Source organism: Haplochromis burtoni, unplaced genomic scaffold (assembly GCF_018398535.1).
Source record: "Haplochromis burtoni strain Fernald_Lab_line unplaced genomic scaffold, NCSU_Asbu1 Contig_451, whole genome shotgun sequence".
NCBI classification, from domain to species: Eukaryota; Metazoa; Chordata; class Actinopteri; order Cichliformes; family Cichlidae; genus Haplochromis; species Haplochromis burtoni.
In genome coordinates, this window is record NW_024582812.1 from 298,129 (window position 1) to 308,180 (window position 10,052).

Consider the following 10,052-nt stretch of genomic DNA (forward strand, 5'->3'; position numbering starts at 1 on the left):
TCTCTCTCTGTTTCTCTCTCTCTCTCTCTCTCTCTCTCTCTCTGTATCTCTCAGTATGTCACTGTCTCCCAGCATCACCCTGAGTGATTGCCAGTCATGACACCCGCCTGCTTGTACCACAAACCCACCCAAATGCCCAGGAAATTAAATGCTCTACCGAGGTAATAAAGAGAGTAAATCCTGCTTGTATTTTCTGCCCATGGCCAGGGCATTGTGGGGGCATGTATTACCATATTAAGCCCAGACAGAGGGGATCAGCTCAGCATTCCCTCATTACACCTCATCTAGTGGGGATTTACAGCTTTTCCAAAAACAGCATGCCCACAGCTGTAGTCTTCGCCTGTGGGTGAGAGGGGTGTGCCAGGCAGTTTGATCTCAAATTATCCATTATAAGTATATTTTCATGCACACGGTAACTTTTTGAATTTGGTGGAAGAGCTACAATGCTAGATTAACCCTCAACACACATGTTTGTCTTTGTGCATATGGACACTAAGACTTCGCAGCTGCTTATTTACACAATTAAAGCTCATCTGAATCAGCATATTGCTATTCTTTTCCTAGGATCTCATGTCTTTCACTGCAAGATCAAAAAGTATAAGTTAAGGTTTCTTCTTGTTTCATAACACTAATATATTTTTCACAGACGATATCATACCTTTTTTTGTTCATTATTAGCTAGTGAGACGCGACGAACACCCTGCACCGTGACTGCAACAAGCATGATATAGCCATTCATTTTGAACAGATTTCCCCTCCTGATAACAGCTGCAGAGGAACAGATTAATAATGTTGTGGAAAATGAGATTATGCTGACTCATTAAGTTTATATCTCTCTGTAGAAGTAGATAATGGTTCTGCCAGTGATCACAATAGTCGGCACAAAGTCACCAGAATGCTTGATTATAAATGAAGCCCTTGAAATCTTCTGCGACTGGGGGAGTTGGATAACTTTTTTTTATTGAAAACCTAGTTTATGAGTTGCCAACAGTTGTTTGTCTCTTGTAAAGAGAAAGTAATAAACAACGGGCATAAAATGTAAGGATAGAAAAAGGTAAGTAAGTGCTACCCTGAAGAGAAGACAATAAGACGTATACAAAATTTATGGTTTAAAAACATCATCCCACATTTTTTTTTGTTCCTAAAATGTCCTGGTGGGTGCATTTCTGGAGCAACTACTATTGCAAAACCAGCATTACTTAAAGTGTACATGCAAGCTCACTGAATCAGATACTAGGAAAAGACTCCTGCTGGGAGTCAAAATCATTTACACAACAAACAGCTTGTGCACACAGGTATGTAGAAAAAAAATGGCAATTGACTCAAGTGCACAGATTTCACTGCAAACAATTTATGAGCAGCCTAGAGCAGGCCCTTTAGTTTTTAATGTATCTGTTTGCTTTTTGAGTTTCTTATTTTGCCTCCCTACAGTTAATTTACTTGTTTTCAAAGTGAAGTAATCTATTAACACAGCAGGGGACAGACGGTTGTCGTTAGTACTATGCTATATTTTGGAGACCGTAACATGCACATTATTAGCTTGTTTGATAAGCACTAGCAATCTAAAATGAAAGCTTCTCACTGAAATACCAATCTGGAAAAACATATCAACACTAATTAATGGTTCAGTACACTACAGTATTCAACTGAAAACGACTGTAGTACCTGGTTTGGCTTCCAGTTTGAGTCCATCAGTAAAAAAAAAAATCACAGTCTTCTTCACAAGGCCAAGACTTCACAATATCAGACATGCAATGGCAGTCAGACTGAGACAATAATATCACATTTGCACTAAGATGGAGGCCACACAACCTCCTCTCAGGCCCTAAGACCTGGACTACAAATGCAGAAGTGCTGTAGTCAATTTGTACTTCTAACGTAGAACTGTCACACACAACCCACAGGCAAATATCTGTAAAGTGTTCAATCAGAGCTGTCAAGATGAGGATTTAGCATGTGGGATGTTGACGGAGGATCGATAGGACTCCATCAGGACTAAGCCATTCCCTCAGTTCTAATAAATGCAAACCATCACCCACTTGAAGACCACTTGAGCAAACCAAATCCACAACACACTGACCATCCTGCGGGATTAGTAAATTTTGTTCTCTTCTGATGTGGTCGCACACATCACATATTGTGTGTGTGTGTGGGGGGGGATCTTCAGATAATGCAATGGTGATAGGCCTTCGCTGAAATACAGATACTGTTGTTTGATAAGTGCCATATGTGTCTTGGTTGCACATCCCTCATGGCAGTATTGAGGTTGAAGTATTACACCATGTGCTATGAGGAAAGTGACAGAAACATAAATGAAGCTAAAGGAAAAAGATTACTGTTTAGTGTGGTTTTCAATAACTTGGAACCAGCAAGATAAACAGAAACATCCCTCAAGATATTTAGGGTACTTTATATGAAACATATATATATATATATAAAATCCTCTTAGATGCCAATCTTGCCCTTAGGTGCAGCTTCAGGTAGAAAAGCACAAGATAGGCTTTATCACTAAATTCAAAGCCTGCAGCCACATACTACAACAGCTTTATTGTAACCTTACAAATAGCTCTTTCTCCTATTATTTCCTACCCAAAAGCCTAAAGAGAAAGTGGTGACAGACTAAAATACTGTGGCAATTAAAAAGAAAGGGGGTGAAAAGAGAAAGTTGCTAATGGGTGGAGAACATAAATCAAAGCCGTGTATTTTTTTTTTTGAAAGAAAAGGGGGGGGGGGAGGATTGGGAGAGAAAGGGGGTGTGAAAAAGAGACAGCACCATCTGTCTCTGTGGACAAAGTACTGAACACTTGCATTGAAGCATATGTTCGACTGATCACACAGATCACCAAGCGTATGTGCTGAGGTGGGATGTTCCCGTGAAAAAAAAAAGGTGGCATTTTACACCCAATGCAGGTAACTGCTGCTCTAGTGAGCAGACCCAATCAGAAGGATGGCATGCCAGGAAAGTGTTGCTTTAATAAGCTTTACACTTGACTCAGATAAGCCTAGTTTTAGGATAAAAGCTCCTTGTGTACAAGACATTTTTATAATGCTGTATTAATAACATCAGCATTCGTGTCCTCCTTTAAATGGAATGTATTTTCTTTGCTCATTCTCTGACCTTTAATACCATCATCAAGATTTCTTTGGTTTCTCACTGAGCATCCATCATCTTCCACTTAAACCTGTCACCCCTTTTGAGATACTCCTGGGGTCCATGCGATCTATAATCTCCAAACCTTCAAAGGAAGGTGGGCAGCAGGCATCCTGACCATATTCCCAAACCACCTCAACTGTCTCCTTTGAGCAATGTGTAACACCTGTACAGGGAGCTTTGTCTGGATGTCCAAGTGCTTCACTCTATTTCTAATGCTGACTCTACAGTTGACTCTGCCACAGAGTCAACTGTAGAGTCTAATGCAAAGTCTAATGCTGACTCTGCCACATCTCTGTAACCCTACATTTTCAATCATTACTCGAATCTTATGGTTGTAGGTGAGGGCTGAAATTTAGATTGGTAAATTGAAAGCTTCACCTTTTGACTCAGCTCTTGTTCAGAAGACGAGTACATGCCTGCATTACTGCTGACACTGGTCCATTTCACTTCACTTGATCCCAAGGTCATTACCAAAGAGACATTGACATTGCCTTGGCTGTATTTTGTGTTCAGCAAATTGTCATTTAAGCAAGTGTGTGGCAACCAAGAATGCAGGACTCAGCTAAACAGAACAAAACTCAAAATCACAGTTTAATTGCTGGTAAAAATGGTTAAAAAAAATAAATAAATGCAAAAGTAAACAGTAACAGGACATGATGTACTGACTGGAAGGAAAACAGATGAACATCACCTACAGCCAGGGAGAACACAACTAAGAGCCAAGGGAGAGGCAGACAATAAATACACAAGAGGAGATTGGGATGGAGTGGACACACCTGGGGAACACAGCTGAACAAAATCAGACTGATGAGACTGGAGAAAGAAAAACTGAACATCACACACACAAGACAGGAGATGCAGAATGAGACTTAGACTAAGGACTGGACATAGAAAGAAACTAAAATCATAAGGAACCAAAGACTAGAAGCAAAGATCAACCTAGACGCACAAACGAAGAAGACAAATTTTTATTTTTATCCATCCATAGCCTCCTCTTCTGTCACACCAACCCTCTGCAAGTCCTCCGTCACTACATCCAATCTTTTCCATGGTCTTCCACTTTCCCTCCTGCCTGGTAGCTCCATCTTTAACTTTCTTTGTCCATATGGGTCATTCTTACTATTCGGTGCCATTTGAGTCCTCATGACATAATATGGTATATTTAGTGTAAAACTTGTCTAATGCTTATTTCTAAACCATTTTCTTGTATGTTTAACCCCCCTCTACCATAGAACACATTGACATATACACAGGATAAATACATTAAAAGTAAATTACTTTTATTTTAGCACAAGTCACTAAAGTACTATGTCCCCAGTCATGCTTGCTCGACTTCAGTTACAAATATAACTTAAAAAAAAAATAAAAAATCTAGATTTTTCATCATTTCTGGATTGGCTTATTTCTAATGTTCCTCATCACATGATTCATATTTTTTATTATTCCAAGCACATGTTTAATACTTAAAATCTTTTAAAAAATTGTTGTGTCCCTGATCATCCAACTGTCGACCTTTCTCTCGCTTACATTCTAGATATTAGATATATCACAATAAGAACACATCACCTTTGATTATTCTTTTAGTGCAATGACGATCTTTTTCGGATGTAACATATTTTGGAGGGAAAACTTTCAAGAAGAAGACGAGTAAGTACCACTCTTTAATCAACCCTTTTTTCAATGTTTTAGCAAGATTTTGTAATGTGGCAAAGCATAACACGTCCAACCTGTTACGCTTATTAATAATGGAAACAATTTTTTTTTTGTAATTTTTATAATATGGCTAATAAACATGTTAAAAATGGTTCTTAGTGGTCACCATGTACTAGCTTGTTGTTCATCATACTAGTAGTAATGGCTAAGTTTAGCATAAAATCTCCCCCCTGTTACCGTCACCCCTGTTATTGCTATGCACTGTAACATGAAATTTCCTTGCAGATTTTAAAAAGGGACATTGTAGCTTTTAGAAAATGTAAATATTACTATAACTGTGTATTCAAAACAGTTATTAATAGAAAATTGAATGTCCTGTAACAGGGTGGACATTTGGCACGTCATGGGTAAAGACTTTGATTTTAAAAAATATTATAATATAATATCCTTAGCTGGACCAATACATTTTTCTTATAGGTTGAAAATCACTCTTTTAGATGAAATGTTAAAATAATTCAAAATTTTGTATTTTTTGATGAAGAGTGATCACACTGAAATGGCACCGAATAGTAGGAATGACTCATATATCCACAGTCTCTCAACTCAGCATGTCTAAGCCTTCTCATCTTTGCCTCTCTTACTAATCTATTTCTAATAATTTCCATCCCTTCTGGTCATTCTAAATTAAGATAAACATGTGGACAAATTACCTTTGCTGCCATGTTAGCATTTAGCTAAAAGCTTAGCTGTGCATGTGCAACTTCACAGGGCTGCTAGCATGACTGAAAGTCTAGCGTTAGTTCCCAGAACTGAAAAATTAAACCACTGCTTAAGTGGCAAAGCTGCAGGTCCCTGGTCACATGGGACTGGCTCTAAAAATAAGTCAGTCCCCAGAAATTCCGATGTTAAAATATCCAAGCTAACAGCATTAATAGCAAGTTTACCAAGTGATATAAAAAGGTCTTAACCTCAGTGAATAGTTTCCTCTTTCATAATTAATAACTCCTAAGGAGATGCTTAAAGAACTCATCCATTTGAATTTTTGCTAAGGCCTAAAGTTGGGCTTTGATTGACCGGTGTGCTGACAAAGGCATCTGTAGCCAACAGTTGCACGCTAGGCCTCACTTCTGGACAAAGAGGTGTAGTGCAGGAATTAGTGGGTGATTTCATGGTGGCTTCATTCATCTTTCATATACACTCTATAGGTAGCTCTCACAGAGCTGTTAGCATAGCTGAGGACTCAAGTTTATTTAGCCTCTATTTCTTCACTGTCAAAAGTTCTCGCTGCCCTCCTGCTTTACACGGTTAAAAGCATCATTTTCAGCAGTTTTCCACATCACATTAGAGGAAAACTGCAGTTTGTCATCACAGCAGGAACACCTTCGGTCAGTTAAATCCGAAATGCAACCAACCATTTTACATGCAAGAGACCTGAGAAACTGTGATACTGGCTAATTACATTTGCTTACAAAGTGTAAGGTAAATGTTGACATGATGTATCATAGCCTGCCAAATTCCTCCACCTCCAACCACCTGCATCACAGTGATTGAATAGCTTTAGAGGTATCAACAATATTCACCAATCACTTGTCTGCCAAGAGTGAAAGTCAATGACATTATGTCTACTTATGTGTTTTGATTAATTGTTAGGAATTGGCTTTTTCAGTGCCATCTCCCTTGTGCTTGGAGGAGTAGCTGTTGGCAGTCATTACCATAATCATGTTAGTGTTTGACTCTGCCCTTGTGGTGACTCTGTCCCATTATAATTCCACACAGTAATGGATGCACATCTGAGATGAGATTGGGACATCCTTGTCCTCCGCAGGTTAGGACGGTGGTCACAGCTGCGTAAAAGGAAATGTGTTTTAGAAGTTTGCTTTAATATCATCAAATTTGATATCTCAAATGTTCAAAGCACGTCTCTGATGAAAATTTCTGTTCGCCTGTCTGGTCATCACGTTGCCTACAAGTGTAAATGTGTCCGTCTTGTGATTTATGTTTCGCTCCGCTGACGGTCTCTGCAGGGATCAGCGGCTCTGCTGTTTGCTGTTATCTATCTGACTGAGACATCTCTTGCTCCATCTCAGCTGTCACCTAAAGCTTCATTTCCCTGCCTGTCACCATCTGCTCGGCTCAGTGTCTGCCACAAAGCCACTTTTATATATATATATATATATAAAAACTGCTCTGCCACATATTACATCTCATTTCACTGACAATACTTGTGCACCCACGCTGTAAGACCTGACCCTTTGACCTCACCTTATGAGAGTAATGAAAAGTGCCGCTGTAGATAAAATGTGGGCCGCTTCCCCGCATGTACACACACAAATACACATATCCCAAAGGCATGAAGGGGAAAAGCGCTGAAAGGTGTTAAAGAGAGCAAGGTTTGGTTTAGCACAATAAGCATGTGTCCATCCTGAGAAAACAGGAATCCAATAGCGAGGGTTGCCCCAAGGATGATATTGTGCATTTTATGGCCTCTTTATGTCGGTGTTAGCACAAACTTTTTAATGGACCTCATAAAATGTGCATACTGCTTGAAGACACAGATTTTCTCACAGTGGGGACCTATGGCTGCTACAATGGAAAGAGCACTGATGCTTGTACTTTTCTAAATGTTACTTTTTTTATCACTTTCATTTTAATGTAAAAACAATTGATAAGTAATTTAATTTTTTTGATAGTGATACTCTTGAAGCTACATTTTGAAATGATACATATGATAGGAGTATTCAAATATTATGACTTACAACACTGACGTCTTACACAACTCACTCCAAGGCTGAATCGTTTTAATGTAGGATACAAGCTATACACAAATAGCTTTTTCACTCAGTCTCTGATGATGATAACGACAGCTTTGTGCCCCGAAAAAGAGCTATATCTAATGTGATCGCCCACATTTCATTCAGTCGTTTTAGTTTGGTCTGGGTGTCACTTCCATTATAAAATGTATTTCAGTTAGATACAGTGCTGTGCAAAAGTCTTGAGCCACTCGTGACTTCTTTTTGCAAGGATAATGGGAAATAGGTGATGGATGATTGAAAAATGTGCAAATACACATAGAAACAATTGTAACTGCCTTCAGGTTTTTGGATATTGCCTTCCATTTGTTTTATTGTCTGCCAAGAAGATCCCACACTGCTTGAGTAAAGTTAAGGTCTGAGGTCAGGGGAGGCCAATCCTTGACTAATTGTGTGCTCTGTGGTGTCTTTTTCTCTCCAGATATGCTTTTACTGCACTGGCAGTGTGTTTGGGATCATTGTAATGCCAAACATATGCTTTCCAGATGGTATTACATGGCGGTTTAAAGTCTGATGGCACTTTTCTGTGTTCATAATTCCTCATTTTTGACAAGATCCTCAACACCACTGACTAAAATACAGTCCCAAAACATGACAGAGCCTCCACTGTGTTTTACAGTTGGCTGTAGACACTCACTATTGAACCTCCCATGGACATACTGGCAACAGCTGATGACTTTGAACCCAAAATTTTACCCCATAAGATGTGTTTCCACTGACTTTCAGTCCAGTTCTTGTGTAATTTGGCACACCTCAGCCTTTTATCCCCATTTCCCTTACTTAACAATGGCTCTGCTGCAGACCATGCCAAGACATGCCAAGAGTTTGGCTAATGGCTGTTTGTTGATCGTTTGCCTGTCGAACTGTGTTATCTTTGGCATTTTTCATATATTCAAAAAATTGGGAACAAATGATGTGTTTTTGCAACAGGCCACCCAAATATACAATTTGAAAATTGGTTATTTGCTAAGTTGTCTGTTATGTGTAGAGTGGTTCATCCCTTGAGTTAGGTTTCTTTTTTAATATTTGAATGGTTCATAGGTCAGTGTTAAACAATGAAAAAAAAACCCATTCCTCTAAAAACAGTCTGGTATAGGCACTGGACTGAAAATGAGTTACAAAGCACCCAATGTTAAAAGAAGAACTTTGGAAGACCTTCATGAAGCCTTGAGGCTTTTTGATGGAACCCACTTCAAAAAAATTCAAGAATGTATGGCTCCTTGGAACCAAATTTTTAAAGGAATAAGGGTTTGCACATTTACTACTTAGTACTTTGGGTTGAATTTGGCTTCTTAAGGACGCAAGCTCGACTGAATTAAAAAAGTGACATATACGAATGCTCCGAATTATTTTGTCTGGCTGTCTGGCTATGACCTCAGCTGTGCTCTGCATCTAGGTGCCGCTTAACCTCATTAGAGGACAATGAAACAATACATAAAATATCTGTTTGCCTACGCACACACACAGACACATGAATTATAAACAGATATTTCAGCCTTTACGTTCTTGACACTGAGACACTTTTTTTCACAGCGATACATCTTTATTACCTACTTAAGCCTAAAGTGGCTCCATCACCTGACATCTAAATCTTTGTTATTGCTCTGGCGCCACAGTGTTGGATTCATAAGGTGATACAACACAGCAGAGCTTAGACCATGCTCAAGTGTGTGGGCATTGCAGACAATGGCCACTGGGTCAATGAGGGGTGAGGAGAGAAGTGAGTCCCAGGAGAGCGTGCAAGAAGGATTTTCATTGCTCCAAATAATGACAGCACAATATCACCAAGCCAATGCGATGTGACGACAGTAACGATCGAATGTGGTTCTTTGTATCAAAGTTCACCCTTTTGACCCCATGTTGCTATGGAAACACTATATAGTAGCAATACCTGCTGACTGACACCTGTCACCTGGGGCAGATATCACTTTCAGATAATGTTCTTTTAAGTGCACTCTCCTTCCTCTGTTTGTCACCAACAGTCGCCCTATAGCCAAAATTTACAGTCTTTTAAGCTGTACTTCCAATTATGCTTAGATGGCAACATAGTCAGTGACTGGATTGTGGTCTGTGGTTTGATTTTGGCACACAAATGTTTGTTTGTTTTATAGATAAAGGCTAATGCATATGGAAAGAATCACAACTTGTTTAAGATTAATGCAAATAAACAGTGTGTCCGGTTGCTGTGGATGTTTTCAGAATTAAGCCAAGCCACAATCTTTATGATTCATAAAACACTGCAGAGTGCTGTGGTCTCACCAGTTATTTATAGTTTCAAAAGTTTGTCATTGAGCATTATATCTGTATTTTCAGTACTGATATTTTTGCAACTTATGAAATGCATAAATTAACAACATTTTCTGTTCCAGCTAAAGAAATTATCAAATTATACTAACGTTGTAATTAAAAGGATTTTTGCTGCTGCAAATTAGTTT